Below are 23,639 nucleotides of genomic sequence, written 5' to 3' on the forward strand. Positions count from 1 at the left end.
GGATAATGTATTGACGCTTCTCGTTTTTGGCTCTGATTTTATTAAGCATTCTTTCTTTAGTAATTCTAATGATTTTTTGTTATAAATCTATGCGGATAGTTGTTGCTTCTGAAACCTAATAATGTCTTGATTTAAGGCCTCATCTTTGCGTAAACGACAGACTGACGACGAAGCCCTTTAGGATTCTTCCACTTGTGTTCATGGGGGAATTGGAGGATAAATCTAGGATAGAATCCGTGTCTGTTGGCTTACCGTAAATTTCTATGCGGAGAGGATCGTTAACTCTGATGTTACGCAGATCCAGGAAGTACTGTACACTGCTATTTGTTATACTGTCATTCATTAATTTATTTAATTTGCCATGGGACCAAATTAATTAATTAATTTTCGATGATTTTAGATACAATTTTAGTTCTTTCCTTTAAATCCAATGCTGTTAGCATTAACTGAAACTGTATTATATCACTAATTCATTATTTGCACGTTTCCTCCACAGTATAATTGTTCCTAATTTCCTGAACGTGCTTTAGAATGCGAAATGAGAATGAAGTGTCTAGAACTTCGAAAAGTGTGTCCACTTCTTGCCACGTATTTTCTTAATTGTGTTTTCCCGACTTTCCTTTGGTTTTCTTTGGTTTTAGTATTCTTTCTCTGTTTATATTTAATACATATTTTCTTTCTGTATTTATAATTGACGAACCTACTAGAAATGCATTTCAAAAGTAGGTAACACCTAATTAAGAGAGTGTAGAAATTCTTAACAGCCTCTTTAATTGAGTATGCAGTAATCTGACTTCAGGCGGAGGGTGTAGAGATTTACTCCTTGTGTAATTCCGAGTTTATACCTGCGCAGCACGTAAATCATCGCATGGGCTTAAATATTCATGCGGCATAATACAGCCCTTCTGGGTAATAACAGTAGTTATATTCACCGTCCACCCACACCTGCTGGAGTCAGCTTGAGTTCAAATCCCATCAATGACACGAGTAATTTTTATGGGCTTCTTTCACAGCATAACTGAGTTAATCGTTCTGGTTGCATGGTTTTATCTTTCGGAAGCTTCAGTTTTTGTTCCAGAAAACAGTCAAATCGAACACAGAATACACGCAGTTTAGAGCCAAAATATGCTCACGTATCATAGCCTTATTTTCTTTGGTGCTTTTGCATGTTTGCATGCGTGCATGCACATAAAATAGGCATTTCTGGTTGTTTGAAGAACATCCACGGGGGTCGTTCAATTGAAACTCGAGTGTATTTGCTTATAATTTGTTAGATGCATACCTTTTTCACTCGTGGAATTAAAACTAATCCAAATGTTTCAATGAGCGAAAGTTACTTTTCTAATTGAATTCCTTCGACTGCTGATGAAACTAATTGCATACATGCATATCACTTAAAATTCCAACTGAAAATGGCTTTGCTTTAAAGACTTAAAGATATAGAAAATGGGCATAAATATAGATCAAAACTTCCAGCAATTATATTCAAAGAAAAGCCACATGACACGATTCGCTGATATCGTGGTGTATTCTGCAAACGTGGCATGGATTACGCAATATATTTGAATTCTTAGAACAGAGTTCTATTGAGCCGACGGTATAATTAATAGAAACACACAAAAATATATTTTTTGTTAATACCAAGACTAATAAATAAATAGATGAATCCAATTTCCATACAAACGTTTTTCTCCATTAATTTAGAACGAAGAATCAGATAATATTTATAATTAAAACTAAAATATATAACGAAGCACCTTACAATTTAAAGGAATAAATTTCAGGTTGTTTGTTTGTAGAATTTCGGCGCAAGAGCTACTATGGCTAAAATGTGCCTAATACAGTTTAAACTTCAAGTAACGCAATACTAATATCATTAATATTAAAATTATGAAAGGACACGAAGTACGAGAGAGAGAGAGCAACATTAAATACATGCATCATTAAATGACTACAAACATTCAAAGTGACAGCATTCTCTTGACAAAGTAGTAACTAAAGGTTAAGAAGGAAAAGATAAACATATTTACTATAAACCGAGATAACAATATTCTCATGCGATGTTAGCATAATAATGTCCTTCATTTTCCGGGAGCAACCCGATTATCGAAATATGAAAATACCTGCCAAAGGCAGTTCCGCTTACCACATTCCTCACTTGATGAAAATCAGCATTGATTGCATAATAATAGCTACGCTCTTATCTTTAGACATTTTCAGATGCTAATTCAATCCGAACTACTAAAACGGAAACAGCAACCTCATTTCACAGACTCTATTCATCTGTCGCACAGGGAAGCGATATACACGTATAGTCACCCTGGATTAAACTGACAATACAGTACTTATATTCGAAGAAAAGCAATTCACACTCAGTCGCTGATATAACGATGAGTTTCGGGATTAAAAGTTCAGACAATTTGCAGGATTCTGGTAATTTACATTTACCTTCGTATCTTAATTTAATTGATAGGTATAATAATGCAAAACACCATTTGCTTGTAATTTATTGGTGTATCGAAATCGTTTCCTGTCAATATTCACTTTAATATTGATAAATTATGAAAGGTCTTCGTAAGGAAGAAATGTAGTATATCAAGTACTGGAGCACGTTTGGATGGTGAACAAAAGTTGTTCAGATTTGAAACGTGCGAATCACTTATTCAAGTTGTCGATGATGGTCTCTTGCTAAATACCGATGTGATGTTGATCGCTTTCTTTGATAACAAGGGAATCATTCGCAAGGAAATTGATCCATCAGGTAAGATAGTGAAAAGGAATACTGTGTCCAAGTTTTGAATCGTTTGGTTAAAACACTTCACCCATTAAGACCTGGGTTTAGAGAAAAAAGAGGAACCTGTTCCTGTTTAAAGAAAAACGCTAGGCTGAGGTCTTTGCTGATTATCAAGATTCCCATGATTTAGTTCACCCAGACTATTTATTCGGCCAAGATCAAATTCACTCTAAAATGTGATCATTTAGCGGTGCTGAATAAAAGAAATATGGCAGAAAAATTGCTTGCAGTCAGTTTAAAAGCGTTTAAAATATTTCGAGTTGTAGAAACTATCTCATAAGTGTACATCTGCTCAAGACGATTGTTTTGAAAAATATTGAAAGCTTTTTTTTTTTTATAAGGTCTGGATTTCTTTAAAGTGATTCAAGCCCTAAACTCACAATCGCGTTGAAGAATTTACTAGGAATCTTTATTCCTAAATAACAAAATAAAGCAAAACTTTTCCCATTACACAGAATTTTACTGAAACAAAATCTCATAAATTACAGGAACGTTGTTGAACGTTTTGGTTGCTATCAGATTGTGAATAGAATTTTATAGCAGTTGTTAGCACTTATACTGTATTTCACATTAGCAACAATTGAAACCGGCATTTTGATATCTTCTTCCAATATTTTAACAGCAGAAAACTTCACATTCTGGGCTTTCTGTTATCTGCTGTAAATAAAGTGAACGTGTATTTTCACACAAAATCTTTCAGAATAACCAAATTGCGAAACTCTATTCACAGTATTCTAACATTTCAAAATGGGTCTTGAGGAGTTTGCGGTTTCAAAAAACTATGAAAACAAATCATTAAAAACAACCTACTTCATGAAAAGAAATGTGCAAATATATTTACTGTGGTCTATTTATAAAATTAAAATTGCTCGAAACCTTAAATTCTGTAAACAGAAGACAACGAAAACCCAACCGGTCATATCGATTCAGTAACATCCCTCAATGTCATTGAAGAAAATGTTTATACAGAAATTAATAAGGAACATGGAGAACTGACCTTGTTTGAAATGCCTGTTATGTTTGATTCCAAAGGAACCCGAAAAATTCTAATGTGTACTTACTAAGGAAAAGTGGCGATCGAGAAAATTTTCTTAATCTAACAATGCTGCTTGATTTAATGTTCCTTTGTTTCATTTTCTTACTGTTTCTGAGAGAATAAGCTTATTCATTTAAATTCAATCAATAAGTTGTCCAATGGAATTTCAGAGGCTTTCACAGTAATACTAATGACATCAGTGACATTTTAATTAAGCATCACAGCCCAGTTGGCATCTGCTTAAAAAAGAGATATTTAACACCTTAGGTAGCTCTCTCAAAAAGAACTTATATTTTCTTTCGACAAGACGGACCTATTATTACGAATAATACTCACGAAGGGATAGTCATACTCATAGATTCACGAGTTTCTTGCTCCTCAGAAGTTCCACAAGGAGTCGAAGAAATTCCTTGCCTCCCTAGAAGTCCAACTAAGGACCCCTTCCTCTTGTATCTATATACAAGCAAATCTATACAGAGGAAGCCGTCCCACATTCTCATTGCTACCTTATTTGCAATAAGAATAAATCACATGCCCCACCGATGGTATCTTTACCTTGTCGTGGTGGTGGGACTTGCGTGTCTCAATGATCTACAGAGCAATGCTGGTGGTAGCTTGCTACTGGTAGGGCCTCCCAAGTCAGAAAGGTTTGTAGCTAGAGACCAGACGAAAAGAGATACCTGGTCCTCCAGGTTTGGGGTTGATGCAATGAGCCAACTCCCCATTCATAATAAAACATTCTTTCAATGCTAAAAGCGAAACAGAAAAAAAATAGGACTGACAAATAGGAAACCGAACTGGCAAACGGAAAAAGATTATGAATTTTGGCTGCTGGAATGTACAAGGAGTTAACACAAAACAAGATAAAATTTTGTTGGAATTGGGAAAAATATAAATTGGATGTAGCGGTCTTAACCGAAACAAAGAAGAAAGGGAGAGGTGAAGAAATGACTGCAGAATATATTTTCCTTTGGTCTGATGTCGACCGACATATAAGAGCTAAGGCAGGAGTGGCTGTACTTATTGACAAGAATCTCAGAAAGTTTATTGAAAAATGGAGTTTTGTTGATGAATGAATCATGACCCTTGAAATTAAAATATATGGAAGAGAAATTACTATTATTGGGTGTATGCTCCTAATTATAAGTCTCCTACAGATATTAAAGAAGATTTCTGGGAAAACCTGAGAGAAGTAATAGAAGCAATTCCACGTTGAAGAGAGATAGTCATAATGGGGGATTTGAACTCTAGAGTGGGACAAGCTGCGAACAATGAAGATGAAGTGGTGGGAAGACATGGAGAAAATGTAAAGAATGATAACGGAAAGAGACTGATAGAACTTTGCTCTCAATATAAGCCGAGGATTAGTAACACCTTCTTCCAACATAGAGACATTCATAAGTTCACATGGTTCCAAGAAACAAAAGGACTAAAATCAATAATTGATTATGTGATCACTAAACAGCAAAGCACGATTTTTGTGTGTGATGCTAGGGCCCAGAGAGGAGCATATTGTGGCTCTGATAACTTTTTTGGTGAAAAGCCTGACACCGAAAGATTCAATGTGGAAAAAGATGAGAGCACTAGGGGCTTGTATTAACTAAGATTATACCAAGAATTAGATGAAACCTATGGGGAGAGTGCAAAAGATATATATGAATACCTTAAAGGAAACAGTGAAGAAAATTGCTGGAGAGGCAATAGGAAAATAAGATGAAAATATTCCGTTACAAATATCAATGTACAATAATTCCATATTGCCCTCACACAATTACTTGCATTAAAAAAAAAAAAAAAAAAAAAAATATATATATATATATATATATATATATATACACACTGATTGCTCAAAGTCTGAGAGTGGAGTAGGTGCTGCAGCTGTCTACCCTGATAACACCGTCTCTGTATCACTTCCTACTGAACGAAGCACCTATACAGCTGAATTATGAGTTATCAAGCTTGCCCTAGAAAATATCCTCCATCTGTCCATCCAAAAATATACTATATATATGGACTTGGAGAGTGCACTGTTAGTCCTACAAAATACTTCCTCGCCTATTCATCCGTTAATAAAGCACTTAAGAACAAAGCCAATGCATATCCAGGAACACTAACAAATATCCATCCTATGCAATACTGGTATACCAGAATATGAATGTGAGGATTGTACCGCTAAACATCGACCCAAATCAGCCTCGTCATATTATTGCGTTTCATATATCGACTACAATTATATGAAGAATATGTAAGGAAAAATGGACACTTGGATACAATACTGTATTAATTTTTATAGTTGTGTTTACCCTCCTAGCATTTGATTGCTGTCAAGGGGTGGATGTAACTTTTCTTTACCTGATTAAATAACTAAATAATTAAGAAAGGTCAATATTTGTTTATTTTATGCTATGTTAGTATTAGTAAGTCAAAAAAATGTCATTTTACCTATTAATACCTTCCAATAGTTTGTCCAGTTCTTACTTGAATTTATTCAAAATACCAACTCCCACAACAACGGTTGGAGGCTTGTTCCAACAATCAACCACCGGTTGGCTGAAGGCAAACTTCCATACATATGTTCTGCACTATCCTTCTTCAATTTGAATTTATACCCCCCCCCATGTGCATAGTCTGAACAAGAGGAAAAATCCCAACAGCAATGAGTTTGCTCAAGCCATTGAACACCTTTGCCGAAGCATTGAACACCTCAATAAGATCACCTCGCAGGTGCCTAGTCTCCAGACGAAGCAGTTTTCAGAAGAATACCCCCTTTTTAACCCCCCTCACCAATGTCGCTTCCATTTTTTGTACCCGTTCCAGCATTTTTTACATCCTTCCTAAAATGAGGCCTTCAGGCTTGTATGCAGTTCTCAAGATGTAACATGACCACTGCGTTTACAATGGGATAATCACCGCCATCTCCTTGCTAGCACAATTCCTTCCTGTATGTCATTGACAAAACCTCGTGAGCTGTCCTGGCAGCCTGCCGCCACTGCTCAGAGAACTTCATATCAGACTTCACAATTATTCCCAGGTCCTTTTTGTTTTCCACTACCCTGAATGTATTAGGATATCACACAGGTGATACGTTATTATGGGATTGCTGCTACCCATATGCAGTACCTTGCATTTGTCAATGTTAAACTTAAACTGCCATTTCTAAGCCAATCTGCCAAATTTTCAGTTGGGGAAAACAGCAGCCCAACCAACTCAGACATCTCACAGTTATTTATAAAAGTCAAATTATTATTAATGAAATATGTGAAACCCTCATTCAGTTTTGCAGAAACAGCGCTTCGTGACTTAATATGAGCAATAATAGACTTAACGACTTTTCTCGAACGAATTAATGAATCCACCCATTTCCGGACAGCGACCTCTCTCTCTATTACTTACTACGTTACAATAACGTGCCAGGAATAGCTGTTAACGAATATTATTCCATTAATGAGATTTTCAGCAGTAACCTTCGCTTGTTCTTGGTCTTTGGTTTGTTCGAGTCTGTTGCTGTCCTGTTCGCTTACACTTTCTTAGTATGATTATAATTAGATGTAATCTGTCGATATGACACAAGCAAGATAAATGGTTCACTCCGAACATCTGCTAATTAGGAACTGCTATAGCAAGCAACCCCACCCAGTACTTTTGTCCATATCATCCTCAGTTCATCAATCATGAAAAGCAGATGGGACACTTGAAAGGTAAACAACTAAGATATATAATGGTTCATAAAGCTTCAGAGAAGTCACCTTAATGCACCAAAATCATCTAATAATCGCCGGTATTCTGGTATATTCACTCACTTCTCTCATATATCCATAGAATAAACAGAAAATCTTAATTATTAATAAATCTCACAAGCTTTGGATTATGAGGTTATTGCCCACACTTCGAGTAGAGTTGAACGACTTTGCTATCACTAGTTCACCGTAGAAACTATTTGAAGATTATCTAGGTATAAGGTTTGACAATCAACTTCCAGGACTGAGCTAATTTAAAAAATATATATTTGGTAGAATGAAAGAAAAGCGTATATAATATATTTTTAAGTAATTTCTTCCAGCAGCTACACATTTGTGAGATCGTTTATATGGCTCCAAAACATTTTAAAACATATTTGAACTGAACCGCGCAAATTCCTTTGTCATACACTGGTGTGCAAAACTTAAGGACCAGTCAGGTTTTCACCTGAAGCTTCTCATAGGAGTGGCCTGGATATGGGAAAAGCATGCCAAAGGAACCTAGTGAGGTACAGAAATGAAGGAAACAAAGCGGCACAGAGGGATTTTATTCAAAAATGGCAACATAACACTGGCTGCCATGATACAGATGCATCACTGCCAAAGATGGAACAAAGGGAAGAGCTGGTCTCAATAGGAGATATGGCCACCTCTAATGTCGATGCAGGTTTTGCACCGCCTGTCCGTACTTAGAAAAATGTTGTTGATAAGTTCTTGCGGTAACATCATCCATTCCTCTATCAGCGCCATCTTCAGCTGGTGAATATTTTCTGGTTGGTGTGGACGTGCCTCTAGGCGTCTCCCCAGAGCGTCCTATATGTGTTCGATGGGATTTAGATCGGTGGAACGGGCAGGCCAATCCATACGAACAATGTCCCCACTTTTCAAAAGCATATCAACAGCTGCAGTGCGATGGGGTGGGGCGTTATCATCCGTAAATACGAACTCGAGGCCAATAGCACCTCAGAACAGACACACATGGGGAAGAATTACCGCCTCCAGATACTGTAAGGCGGTACTGTACTGAGGTAACGCCTCCCCAGATAACGCCTCCCCACCTCCCCATCCAAGATAACGCCTCCCCAGACGAGAACACCTCCACCATCATATCGATCCCTTTCAATGATGTTTGCGGGGTAATACCGTGTGCCAATCCCTCGCCAGATTAGCTGCCTTCCAGAATCGCTGCTGAGACTGAATCTACTCTCATCAGTAAAGGGCACGCACTTTACCCCATTGCGCTGCTGTCCAGTCCTTGTGTCAAATGCACCACTGCAAACGGTGTCCACGATGGGCAGGTGTTAAAGGGACACAGCGTACTGGCCGTTGGGCAAACAGTCCACCTTTGTGGAGTCGCCTGGCCACAGTAAACCGCGATATCCTGCGTCCCGTGCAGCTGGTTTGCAGTGGATCCTGCTGTCTGGTGTCGGTCCCTCTTGGCCTGTAGGAGTATATAGCGATCATCATTGGGCGTTGTTTTTCGTTTCGTGGACGACCACCACTGGTCCTTCGAACAGCTGTACCTGTTGTTCCGAAGGCGAACCACGCACGTGAGACGATGCTATGGGCGATACCGAAATCTGCAGCCACACTTCTCGCACTTCGACCTTCCCAATTATTGGACCCCGGGTATAGTCATCCGGATGTTGTCTACTGGCCATTTCGTTGTCTGTAGCACTGTATGAAACCAATCGAACGTCTGTAACAATCGTGCTCACCATTCGGTAATTTGTACATAACTGCTGAACTGCTGATTTTATCTTTTTATGTGAGTCCTCTCATCACGATTCAAATTTTTGCATGTGCATCAGCTTTCTACTGAACGGCCACAGTTATGCAAATCGCCACAGGCTGTTTCGTTTGATTTTGTGGTTATAACCTTTAGAAATGATGTTGGTCCTTAAGTTTTGCACACCAGTGTATTTCGTTTAATGTATGCTCAAAATTTCAATGTCCTTCACATTGCCAAATTGTTGACCTTTTTAATTTGTGTTTGATTTTGAAAACGGTTTTCGAAAACTAAACCTTCCGTCTCGGAGAGCATGTTCATTGCCATTCCTGTTTGTGGATCGTATTTGAAACAACACGACTCGTGGCCTGTTACTCTCGAATCGAAGAAGGATTATCATCATTATCATCAACAGGCGGGATCATTTTTCACGCGTTTGTTCATTAGCCAAACTGTGCAGAATGAACCTTGTGTAGATGTACTGTTTGACAAAATCTTCTGTCGAATTTACACGATTTGTTTTTTGTTTGTCCGCTAATGTGGAGCTGTTCTTCCATTATTCGAAGAGTCATTCGACGACTAGACGCAATCAACGTAGGGGCTTTTTCAACTATGTCTCTGGTTCGAAGCGTTGTCAATCGTCCAACAACTCCTGTCATCCCCTAAATCGTCACTGCCATTCCAAAATCTTGCTAACCAGCGAAAAATCAATGGAGGGAGAAAGTGAATTATTACCGTGAATTTGTTTTATGATTTCGTAGGTTCCATTCGCAGTTTTCCCCAGCAACAAAACAAAATTTAATCAGTAGTAAATAAAGATGTACGAACTACTTATGATAAGCGAATGGCAGCTTGCAGAACAAAGCAGTAATATACATCAGCCACCATGAAGTGTTGCATCATGGTCCTATGTGTTCTGAAGCGCTTATTGCATGGACCGAAATTCGTACAACTAATAGATATAAATAATAACTTATTTAATATATATTATTGAGGTTAGAGACTAATTTAGCTTATTGTTTGAGAAGAATTAATTTTTAAATATAAGAAAACAAGATTCTTCACCATATTTCTTTTCTAAAAGTATAGTGTTATTCAAAGTTCGCACAAACCCAAATTAAACAAATTTCTCTTATTTTGGTTAACCATACACAGTTTTTAAACAACCTTATCGGCAGTGGTTGTACAGTTATACTTAGAAACAGTTGTACGGTTTGTTTATGACAAAGCCATCAATTATACGTTCCCAATCTGAACGTGCAGACCTCGTGGGTAGCACAGTTGGTAGAATCGCCGTCCTCTCCACATCGGCTGGAAAAGACCTGAGTTCCGAGTCCGTCGATGATATTAGGAATTTTTATGGGCCTTTTTCATAACGTAGCTGATTCAGTTGGTCTCGGGTGAGAATCGTATGGGGTTTTCGTCCAGCAAACAGCCAATAGAACAGATGCAGTTTACAGACATATTATATACAGCTCAATATGGCCTAAGTCGCTAATGGGCTTAAAACCTTACAGAAAAACAAACAAACAAAAAGATACTTATCGTGTGCTTAATACCCTCGCATTTCATCACTTGGTTACTTTTTTTTTTTAGGTACATTGCCTGATAGTAAAAAAATGAACAAATTTTAGTTCTTTTTTTCCCTTTACAACTAAGGAGTTTTTTTGCATTTTTGAATGATATAAATTAGAGGAACAAAAAATGCTTGAACATGTAGGTGCTCAGTACACCGGCTGAATGAGAATCAAAATATTAAGTACAAATTCATTTATAGATCTGAGAAATAATTTGTATATACATTGCGTACAGTGCACGTAAATTCTGTGAAATTGAACAGACAGATTCACGTTACTAATTTATTTATAATCTGCAGACTGATATCCTCACTTTTTCTGTCTTAGAAAAATATCCCGTGAAGTGCCGAATTCCGTGGTACGACAGATCTATGGGAAGATTTATAGTCCCTCGTGAAATTACTAAAGATGTACCATGGAAGAGGCAGGAGACATCAGCAGAGACCTCCTGTGAGGTCTGTGATGTTGCGTGATCATAGGTGCCCTTATAGCGGGGGCATCATTATCGTAACAACGGAGTTCACCAACGCATCAACGCGAATAGTGTCTAGGGTCTTTAGACAGAAACAAATCCAGCAATGAGAAGAACAAATCTGACAGAAAGAAGCTACGCCACAGACGCTTGACCAGAAAATTATGCAGAAATTGAAACTTTCAAAACTGGACGTTTTAAACCAATTCCGTGAGTGGTGAGAGTTCAGGACAGTGCAAATAGATCCAAGTAGCTCTATAGCAATTGAAAAGCCTCTCGTGGTATGTCAGTAAAGCAGGTGAATCTGTTGTAGTGGTGTCCGAAACAAAATTAATGGTCGTTCATCCTCTGAGATTATGTAGTATAATCAGAAGTTTCGCCATTCATATTGTTTAGCATTGTTGGGCAAGGGTATGGAGGAAGCCGCACGAAACAGTCAATATTCCCCAAACCATCCATCCTAACCAAAGCTGCCAGTGTATTTCTAAACTCTTAAGGATATTTTAATATGAAGTGCTGTACCATGGACACATCATCATAAGCAGAAGTTTAGGTTCCAAAATAAATTATTTATTTTTTAAATAACTAACGTAGTTATTAATTCTAAAGTGACTGTATAAGATACTATTATTTTTATTTAATTTTTATTAATCATTACATTAATTAATAGTGATTTATAAAATAACTTTGCAGCAACAAACTTTGTGAAATATCATTCTCTCATTGTCGTTTTTTTAATTATAAAAAAAGGAAAAGTTTCTCTAGCTAGTTTTATGAATCATACAGGTTTTAATATATTGTAATGGATTATTATGTACTTTGGACGGAGGTATTGCAAATGCGTGGGCAAAAAATAATCACGCGGAACCAAAGTTTCTAAAGAAACATATTTAAAGAAACATTGGATGAAGAAACATATTTAGGAAGAGAAAATCGAAATTTCTGAAGTTTTGTCAGTTTATTATAACATAATTGCAATAGTCCATATTACACTATATGTAATACTCTCATGATGTAAAACAACTTCGTATAAATTTTGGGAAATGTATCCAAATCCTTGACGAAGTTAATTTCTTTATCAAACATTTCTACTAAAACTCCTTTGAAATACAAACTAGAAGCATATTAAATCCTATTTGCAGTTTGTTTTAGTCAAATGTAATTACACAAAATAAATAAGACTTGCTTATACATTATTAATCCAGCAAAGAGAAAAAAAATATCTCGAAGAGAGAGAGAGAGAGAGAGAGAGTGGTGTGAAGATCGTTGTCGAAATTTTAATAAAGATCTTCTGGTTCCACGCGGTTGTTGGTGAGATTGACACAGAGCGTTTTATTTGCAATTCCACCATCTAGTAGAGTGGGGGAACAGGAAGAGGCGGGTGGGTTCAACCACAGCCTTAGTTTGTAACGTGTTCAGAGTTTCTCCTGGTTCTTCTAAACAAGGAAAAGCCAGCCACAGACTACTAGAAAAAACCAAAGCACGAAAACCCAAAATAAAAACACGCGATGTGAGCTTGGCTGTCGTCAGCTGGTGTTTTTCCGTGATGCGTTGCCTGATGAAAAATGCCTCGCTTAAAGAAGGTAGAGCTGCTCCAAAAATGATAATGAACGTTCTCCGGATATATTAAAAAAAGATACTCTTAATAATATGGTAGCGTGTCTCGTATTTAACTTTCCAGTGTATATTTTAATTCAAACTGGCGCATAGTTCTTTTAAAGTTATATTAAGTATTCACTTTAATACTATGTTTATGGAACGATTGCAACTTTTTTATGTTTTCTAGGTGTTCATTAAAATTTTCACACTTCTAATTTTATTCAGACACGTACATTTTTAAACAAAAATATTTCAGCTTACACTTCATTATCACTTATACGTGAGCCAAATTATAACTGCGATATTCTTCTACACTCAATGTAGCGTACACAAAAATTGAGATATTTAAAACTGCTCATCAGAGCTCCTGGATATCTTCGTGCTCATACTCAGTTGTCACTAATAGAACCTAAACTGTGAGGGTCGTTGAAATAAAACGTATACAAATGGCATACGGATGGACTTGTATGAATTGTACAGACGTTATGCGAGTATTTTCTAGAGGTTTGGTGCAGATAAGACTGCTTAACGTGTCTGTAACGAAGACTTGTGCGTATGCTGCATATTAGTTCAGTTTAGTGCAGCGTGATATGTGCAGTTTCTGCAGCTTTATTTTCTTCGGTTAAAGAGCGGACTGGAGTAGCCTAGTGGGCAATGCTAGAGCTCAGTACTACATGCGTTTGATGTGGCAGTGGTTCGAAGCCGCCTGATCGCTAAATACAGTTAATAATTAATATTATTGTAAAAGTGAGTAGTTGTAAACTTATCTGCCCTATGTTGTCGGTTCGGAGTACGAATAGAAGTTATTTTTTAAGACTGTTTACTGAGAATACTGTTTGAAAGGTGAAAAATATATACGAAGCTATATTTAAAACAAAATGAATAAATAAATAAACAAAAAAATAGTGTACCTTGCCCAGTTTCTTGTTTTGACTTCAGGGGGAAAAAAGGAACATAGTGTCTAAGGAGGAAACAAAAAAACTATGAAATATGCACATTTATCCAGTACATAAGTTTAGAGAAATAAATCGGTGTTCATTCTATTCACAGATCGCTTTTACACGCAAAGAAATACATGTAAATGTGATACTGTTGTTTGATAGACCTCTACGTTCCCATTCTACACTACGCTAGTCGTAAAATAAGAAAGAAAGCAATAAAATATAATTTATATTCTCAGGAAAATCTTCGTTTACGCTATATATTCTTCTCCAAAGGCTACAACATAACTTTAATACAATGCAGCAAGTTGCTATTTGCAAAACAGCACTCATACACTGTACATAAAACAAACGATGTTGTTAGAACAGCGTGGAGAGATTCATCTGTTTTCTTCAGCCGAACCTCTATGGTATTACCATACGATAGATTATTATGACAAAACTCCGTAACACGTCTTTTAGTTAAGACAAAGCATGCTATGTGTTGTTGCTTAAGATTAAGGACACTTCACGGTCTCATCACAATGGAAAGGTTTCGCAGAAAAAAAAAAAGGAAAGAAAAGAATCTTCATCAATCACGTTCTTTCTGAACTACTCTTTGATAAAAGAAGTTTTGGATGCGTCCTTCGTTCTACTAAATAATATCTTTATTCATAGCATTCATTATGAAAGAAGATGGTGTTAAATCCTCAGTTTTCTCTCTAGAGTAAACTCTGTAGAGAAGGATGTTCCATCATAGTTCTAGTCATTGCTACGTTTCCATTTTTTTTCCAGAAAGCGCGTGTTGGTATTCTCCAACTTTTAAAACCTTATGTTAGAGGATGGATATATTAAATTGCTAAAATTATGTAGTAGTAAAATATTGCGCTACATTGAAAATTAATTCTACTTCAACGTCCTGTAGAATTATTGTGTGATGGATAATAAGGAAACATTTCAATGAGGTTTCTATTATTAGCCCTTACACGTTCAGAAAATGTTCAATGAATTCCCACCACTCAATAAAGAGATTCTTTTATTCAACGGTGTTATGCCTTCGTGCAATTAGAGCAGTGACAAGTTTGTTTAGTATAAGAAAAGGCAGTTTAAAAGATGAAGGCTTTCCTGTGGTTATATACGAGTATATTTCTTGAAAGATTATGCCTGTTACATAATACCACATATCGGTTATAATCTTCAGAAACATTTATATTAAAAGGAAACCATAAGTGAATAAATGGTAGCCGCTAAGGCTTACTTCTTTTCTCCAAATCCTATTATAGGAAGAGGAGTTGGGGGAAATGTTACATTAAGATATTTAGCCTAAGGTCATGTTCGTGTTATGGCAGAGCGATAATGGAAATCGAATGTGCTGGTTCCACAAAGCATCTTAAGGAACAATCTCCAGGGGATACTGAATGACAGGTTTCTTGTAATGTGCGGATTGCTTTACAGAAGCTCTGTTGAACTGCACTTGTTGAGATTATTACCATTGGTCGATGTGAGAAAGAGCGATTGTTTTAGAGTTAAAGGAACCAATTTATTTCATTAATCCAGTTGTTTAGGCAGCATTTGTTGCTGATCCGTCACAAGTGAAGTAAAAAAAATTAATCCCTACAGATGTGATATGTTATGCAAGAGGTTAATAGAAAAATCTTGCATTTTATTATGCAACATAATATTGTTAAGTTTTTCCTTCCTATTCTTTCCTGTCCAGTGTCTAAGACTATGTCGAGGCTCTAAGTTCCCTGAATATCTTTCAGGACATTGGACATTCCTGAAAGAAATTCTTGCAATCATCACCAGAGATAGACTAACTCGTCCATTATGGTTTCGTTCGTTACCGATAGGACGTATCTATAAACTTCAGCGGCTATGATTCCCAAGTCATTAGGTGAACATGCAGCGACACTATCCATTACTTTATCCGAGAGGTCGATAACAAGCAATGTTGCCACCGCCTCGAGCAGAATTACTACATCGCAAATAATGGAAGCAGGTTGAATAATGCCAAAATTTGTACTTTCTGTGTAATAAGAATAAAATGCTCAAAATTAGACTTGACGCCAAGACGTAGTAGCTGTAGGTAACTTTCTAGAAACGGCAAATTAGTGTATGAAATATGAAAAGGGATTATATTACGCATTCGGAATTTATATATATTCTCCAAATTTATTGTTTGACTGTAATAAAATTACCATGGTACAGAGTGAAAGAGTGTTATATTATTTTAAGCAGTTGCCGATATTATTCAGTTCTAGTAAAAAGGAAGTTTGTTTATGCCTTTATTAGAGAAAGCCTTTATCCTGCGAGGTAAACCAGTGTTTTACATCTTCACTCAGACAGAATACAGGGTCCTTGAGGATAGTGCACTTGGTACAGTCGACTCTCCCCATATTCGGTGGAAAAGACCTGTGTTCGAGTCCCGTCGATGAGGTAAGGAATATTATGGACTTTTTTACAACGTGCCTGAGTTAATCGGTCTCAGGCGAAGGTAGCATGGTTTTTTTCTCTCGGAAACTCAGGTTTTTTTTTTTTTTTTTTTTTTTATGTGAACCCCAAACACGAGAGGTATTAGAACCTATAGTACTTAGTACCGTGTGCTTGGGTTGGAGGTTGAGAAAACGAAAGAAGATATTTGTTGACTTTGGACTTGAACTTCTGTAGATTGTAATTTTCAGGAAATACATATGAAGGAAGGTTGTTCCAGAAAACGGCAGTTGAATGAATAAATGAGGAAGATGAAAAGTTGGTTCTGTGGGTTTGAAGTTGGACAGTAAATGGATGTTGGCTGGTGGCGGCACGTGTTCGGACTGTTTTGAAAGAGAGAGCGGGAATTATAGAAGCAAATTCAGAAGAACAGTGCCCATGGAAGTATCTGTAGAAGAAACAGTGCGTCTATGAGAAAGCGAGTGGAGAGACTCTGTTAGAGATGAATCATTAATTAACCTAACAGCCCTCTTCTGAATGGAATCAAGAAGCCTGAGAGAGGTTTTGGGGGCACCACCCCAGATGTGGGAACAATATTCCATGGCAGGGCGGATTTGCGATTTATACAGAGTGAGCAGCTGTTTGGAAGAAAAGTAACGCCTAGAGCGAATGAGAAAACCAAGTTTTTTAGATGCAGAGGAAGCAATATTTGTAATGTGCTTGTGCCAAGAGAGATTAGAAGTCAGGGTAATCCCCAAAAGAGATATATCATTTTGCCTAGAAATCGGAGTGTTACTAAAGATAAGCATAGGAGCAGAAGAATCCTTTTTGCGAGATATAAGACAAGACTAAGTTTTAGAAGGGTTGAAATCAACTAAGTTGTCTTTGCCCCACTGGAGAATTACCTGAAGATCGGCATTTAAGGAATTGGCAGCAGATTTTCGAGAACTTGAAGCTGATTGAGCAGGACAAGGTTTCTCAAAATGGAAAGTTGAATGCAATGTGCTATCATCGGCAAAACTACGGATAGGATTTCCAGTCAATGGAAGGTCATTGATATACAAGAGGAAAAGAGTGGGGGAAAGAACTGAACCTTGGGGGACACCGGCATTAGTGGAGAAGTTAGAAGACAGAGAGCCATCTACCATCACCCTCAGTGAGCGATCAGTGAGAAAACTGGATAACCAATTACTAAAAACAGTTGGCAAACCATAAGATGGAAGTTTGTTTAGAAGACCTTTATGCCAAACACGATCAAAAGCCTTTGAGATGTCAAGAGCATCTATTTGTGTTTCACCGAACCTTTCAATTGAATTAGTCCATAAATGGGTAACATAAACCAGAATATCACCAGTGGATCGACACTGACGGAATCCATACTGGCGATCGTTGATTAGATGGAAGGTTTCTAGGTAGTTTAAGAGTTGGCAGTTAATTGATTTCTCCATTACTTTAGAAAGAGTAGAAATAATTGCAATGGGACGATAATTGGATGGGAGGGATTTGTCACCCCTTTTAGGAACTGGCTGGATATGAGCAAATTTCCAAGCAGAAGGAAAAACACCTTTGGAATAAGAAAGTGAAAAAAGGCGGAAAAGAATAGGAGTAAGTTCAGGGGCACAGGTTTTGAGAACAAGTGGAGAAATACCATCAGGACCTGGAGCTTTCTTAACATCAAGATTCATCAAAATCCTTCTGATATCCTTTTGACGGAAGACCACAGGAGGCATTGAATGGAGCGTGTTAGGAATGGTGGGAGGTGTTTTACCAAGATCATTAATACATGAGCTCAAAGAAAAATGGGATGCTAGCAGGTCAGCTTTATCCTTGGCTGAAGTGACAACAGAACCATCTGGTTTGGACAGAGGTGGGAGCAGAGATGGGCAAAAGTTGCGGCCAATAGCTTTGGCAAGAGACCAGAATGCTCGGCTACCATTAGGGCAAGAAGCAAGTTTTCTACTCTTAGCCTGTTCAAACTCTAGTTTGGACTGAATAATAACTGCTTTACAATTGTTGCGAGCTTTGGTGTAGGCAGAAAATGAAACTGAAGAATTAGAAACAAGCCAATTACGATATGCAACGTTCTTCTCTTGGACAGCCTTAGCACATTTATTGGAAAACCAAGGTTTAGATAAAGGACGAGATTTTAAAGTGGAGTGTGGGATAAAGGATTCCATTCCTGCAAGAATAATTTCACTGACATGATCTGAGCAAACGTTGACATCTGAAGTTTTGAAACAGTAATCAGACCAAGGAAAAGAAGAAAAGAAGTCTCGCAGGTCATCCCATTTTGCATTCTTGTAATGCCAAACAATACGAGGTTGGGAATAGCCATGAGATAAAGGTTCCATTGGAGAAGAGACAATCACAATGTTGTGACCTGAAGTGCCTAAAGGACCTCTCACTTCGACCTTGTACTTAGAAGGGTTGTTTGTGAGAAAAAGATCAAGCGTACTGGCTGTATGATTAGGATTGTCCGGTATTCTTGTAGGTAAATGAACAATCTGTGCTAGGTCATTAGTAATTGCAAAAGCCTCAGCATCTCGACCTGCTGGGTCGGTATGACTAGGAAACTGAAGCCAGCTGGAGTTGTGAACATTAAAATCACCAAGGAAAATTACCTCACTGTTGGGAAAGTTGGACTGGAGAAAGTCAAGTTGCAAAGAGAGGAAGTCAAAGAGTTCCAAGTGATTAGTGGAGTTGGGAGAACGGTAGAGACAACAGATGAATTTGACACAATGAGGTAGAGAGATTTTAAGCCAGAGAAGATCAAAGAGAGGAGAATCCAAATTGCCAAGACAAGGAATATCAGAACGGGCATATGCACAATACCACCTTTGAGGCGAAAGGAATCATACAGCAAATAATTTGGACATCTGAGATAAGCAGTAGTTGAATCAACCAATAACTGAGATTCAGTCAGAAAAAGTACATGGGGTTTGGAAGACTGCAAGTGGAAATGGACATCGTTGAGATTAGAATTGAGACCACGTATATTTCTGAAATGAATTAGGAAGTCCTTGGGAGGTTTAGATCTTTTCGCAGATAAGCTTGCTCTATTATTTTGACAATTCATGGTGTATTCAATAGTAAGAAAAAGTGAGTGGGACATGCTGCATGAAGTAATGAAATTTTTGGATATGGCGTACATGTGGTAAGAATATACCCAGATCCTTGACATAACGTGGCCTCGACAATGCTCCCCGCATACACACTATTCGGACTCCCTCCAGTCACTATCTGGCAGAGTAGAGGTAGCAAGATTATACACTAGCTGATCCGGAAGTCTCCTAGAGAGTTACCAATAGGTTCGGTCCAGTGTACTAACTAGCGGCCGGCCTGCGAACACCGTTTTAGAGCTGTACCCTCGAAATGTAAGGAATATTGGATCTCGCCACGACATTCATCAACCTCAAAAATCATCAATCATACTGCATGATGGAAGAGATAGGGAAGGGTTGGCCGGAACTTAGCTCTAGAGACTAAACATGGGTTCCACCACTTCAAGCCTCCAATAAGCAAAGTGGTGGTATTTCACCGGTTGATGAGAGTCATCTACCACCTAGTACTGCCTGGTAACATAGAGGGCCGGCATTCCTCCATGTGGTGTGGGCGCCACACCGCGACCCCTGCTTACGTTGGTTCACACCTGGGTGGTCACCCACCATGTACTTGTGCATGGAGGTTATACCCAGTTCGTTCATAAAACAGAAAATGGACAAGGGAACACACGCAGTTTAAAGACAGTATATACGGAGCAATGCGGCCTTAATCGCTGATGCTCTTAAAACCCTACTACTACAGAATACTGTCGGGCAAGTAGGAAATGTGTACTGGGTAGGGTGGGATTTCCCACTTAAAATCGCTCTCAAGCACAGAAGGATTTAGTGAATTCAACAACATGGTGGACATGATTTATCGTGCCGAAGAATCACACCTTAGACAATAACCCAGATTGCTTCTCGTTCACTCCGTTTACCTTTTCCAGTGATGTGCATTATCATGTGAATTTTATCGCATTACTGGGTTCCAATGGGCACTCGGCATAAATGTCTATTAAAGGTAAATGAATTTCAGCAGATCCAGCATTTCTCATAAACAGCAATCAAAGGAAAGTTCACATCTATTCTCGTGATAATACCATTAACTGCATCGCCATTTTAAAATAGCTGACAAAGTCGCGGCTGGGTTTTCATTAATTCTACCACCTGGTGATGTAATTCAACATGTACAGTACACCCAACTGTTTTCAAAAGTAGTTTGTGCAGCTAATATGTTTTCTGTTATGAAAGAATAAAAACAAAATTGACAACTTAACAAACACCAATAGTATTCCGACTATATTGTTATCTCTTCACTTATATCCCCTAAGGAAAGACAAGATAATCGACTTCTTATACCATTATCTACTTCAGATTAACCAACGAAGCTATTTTTGATAAGTGGTTACAATTTAACATGGGATTTAGACTAGAATATCGATATTCTTGACAAAATATTGCCCATACATTGCAAATGAACTGAATCAGAGAAGGAAATGATAAAGTCTGAGATTAGGAGGGTTGTACTCTTATATATTTTTGTAAACCTCAACTAAATTCAGCAATCTGAACTGCCATAAAACACACAGAAGAGTACTGAACATGTACAGCCATCGGGAGGGCTTTTACTACTCATTGATCTAATCGTGACATGTTTTATGATGATCGTTTATCAGGGAAACTGCATTTTAGTTGGTCTGGAGACATTCTAAGTTGATTTAATTGGGACAATAAAGGACGGAAATCCCAGTACAACTTTTACTGCAAGCCAATTTTAGAGTACATCAAAAGTCAAAAATTGTATACTCAGAAAGTGAGGAAAAGTAGTACAATGAATATAACAAAATATATACACATGATTACTGACCAAGCTCCATAAAATGACCTTGCCTTCTAAGGTATCTCACGAAAAAAAGAGAAAACCTAAGGTGCGACAGGGCTTTATTTATTGATTCAGAGAAAAATAAGTGACAGTTTTTCTCAGTAAATATATTCAGTCGAAAATGTGTTAGGAACACCACCCAAGTATTCTAGAATCTCAATTTGCTTTCAGAACATCAGAATGGGTGTAGCGTTTCTACAGAACGAATACGATTGAAATATTTAACAATTTTAAAATACACTAAGAGTTATATTACCTATTAAAAATATAGGGCTTACCCTAAACGCAGAAACAGCCCTCATTTCGTAATTTTATTGGGGCTAAAACTACGAAATGAGGGATTGAAGAGTAAAGTTCATTTGAAGTACTTCGTCCGCTTCTTTTTCATTAAATCTAAAGACTATTATATTCTTTTAGGGTTCTGCTGCAATTGCGCTTCAGGGATCGTGTAAACTCACGAGAAGATAGGATGCTGAATTATTTTGAGAGTTCAGTGAAATGCTTTTAAGTGATTTTATATGCTGGCTTAAGGTTGTCGAAGAAACATTTAAATTAAACAATAATAATAAAATACGCAGACAAATGGGAAAATAAGGTATCCAAATCAAGAAATAAACTATTTTAACACATCATACACCATGATAAATAATTTTAATAAAGAGGCAGGCATCACCTACAAACTCATTACCAGGTCCTTCTTCACATCTGCAATGAATAAGAACAAGGAAAACAAGTTTGGTTTTCTCAAACTGTTCGCATCATGTAAGAGGCGTCTCTTATCTAGTGCCTAGTGTTCTCACAGTCTGTTGTTCTCGGGCTCCCCAGGAGGTTGTGATAAGACTAGACACTAGATTAGAGACATCGTTTACGACAAGACACCGGCAGTTTGAGAAGGTAAATTTATAATTCCAGTGTTTTCCTCATTGCGCATGTGAAAATGAACCTGGCAAAGGGTTTGTAATGATTCTCATTTATTAAAGTTATTCATTGCGGCATAAAAAGTATTAGAATAATTTATTTCTGGATGGATATTACCCGCGAAGAAAACGTCTCATTTAAAAGTTATGATTAAAACTAAGGTCTTATTAAACGTTGAGCATTTATAAAATGCCATATGAAAATTAGATAAAACTGATCTGATTTTCGTTCATATGTCATTGTGCAGGGATGTGTTAGAAATGGACAGTCCTACAGACAGGTACATGAAATGAGAAGTGCAATGGGTCATCCATTTCTGATGGACTAAACATAAGAAACCAACAGAAATATACAGAGAAATGATAGCTTGGTATCGGGAAGCTGCAATGTCTTCGAAAAGTGTTAATCTTAGAAATGGAGAAGCAACTTGAAAGATGATGAAGAACAATCTTGTCACCCAGATTCCCTGGCACCTCCCTTAATTTAACACCTTCACATTTCTACCCGTTTCCTTACCTTGAGAAAGGAAAGAAGGTTACAACAGCAGTGCAACAATGATGTTACCAGTTCACGACAGTTTCTTGTAACAGGGTTTTGAAATTCTCATCAAACGTTTGGATAAACGTTCGTTTAAATAAAACATTGCACATCCTATTTTCAAATTTGCTTCCTCTATTCGTTTATGCATAGTGAAGAGCATAAATTTATAGCTGGATTATGAACAAAAATGTATTACTAACCTGACAGTTGCCATGCCCTGTGAGGGTAAGATTAGACAATTATGCCTGACAGGAACTTAAAACAAGATTAGATTATTGTCATGTTCATGGAGCGATTCTTTGTGATGGGACTCATCTCATGCTCAGTGATGTATAAGTAAAAATTACCATAGGGGCGGTGTTCCGGATCTCATGGATCCCACTATCTTCTAGTTAAACAATTTCCACATGATAACAATGACTTAAATGTTTGTGTGTGCTGTTCTGGCAGGAACCCTCCCAAATCGGACTGTAATGGTGACAACCTACTTGGAAACCTCCCTTCCCTGCGAACGTCATTATGTTTATATTGTGGCATGACATGGGATACGCTAACACCGGCTACAGCTGGTCTAGCTGGTGTGAGAACATACATAGAGAACCATTGGCCTCAGTGAGATTTCCGTCCACATAGGGCAACCTGGCTCTATGCTTTTAGCCCCCTGGGGCTAGTACCTTCCCCACTCCTCCCTATTTCCATCTGTACTAGGCCTCCTGCTCCGTGGCCTTCTCTTATTTAACTGAATTCTGATCCACCTTTCTTCGCTATTTCCTTACTCACTCCCTCCAAACTTTTTTTTTTTTTTTTTTTTTTTTTTTGTCTCTGTCAGAAAGCTCAAGCGATCCTGGCGGAGGCCAACCACAGTATAATGGGCAGCTTTGCTCATCTCCCCGCAGTGGTGCGTGCAACGTAGGACTCCTGCTGCCAAGTATCCAGAGACACAACAACAGAACATATCACTACT

The sequence above is a fragment of the Mastigoproctus giganteus genome, chromosome 2, assembly GCF_048544385.1.
Source record: "Mastigoproctus giganteus isolate SK-2022 chromosome 2, ASM4854438v1, whole genome shotgun sequence".
Taxonomy (NCBI): Eukaryota; Metazoa; Arthropoda; class Arachnida; order Uropygi; family Thelyphonidae; genus Mastigoproctus; species Mastigoproctus giganteus.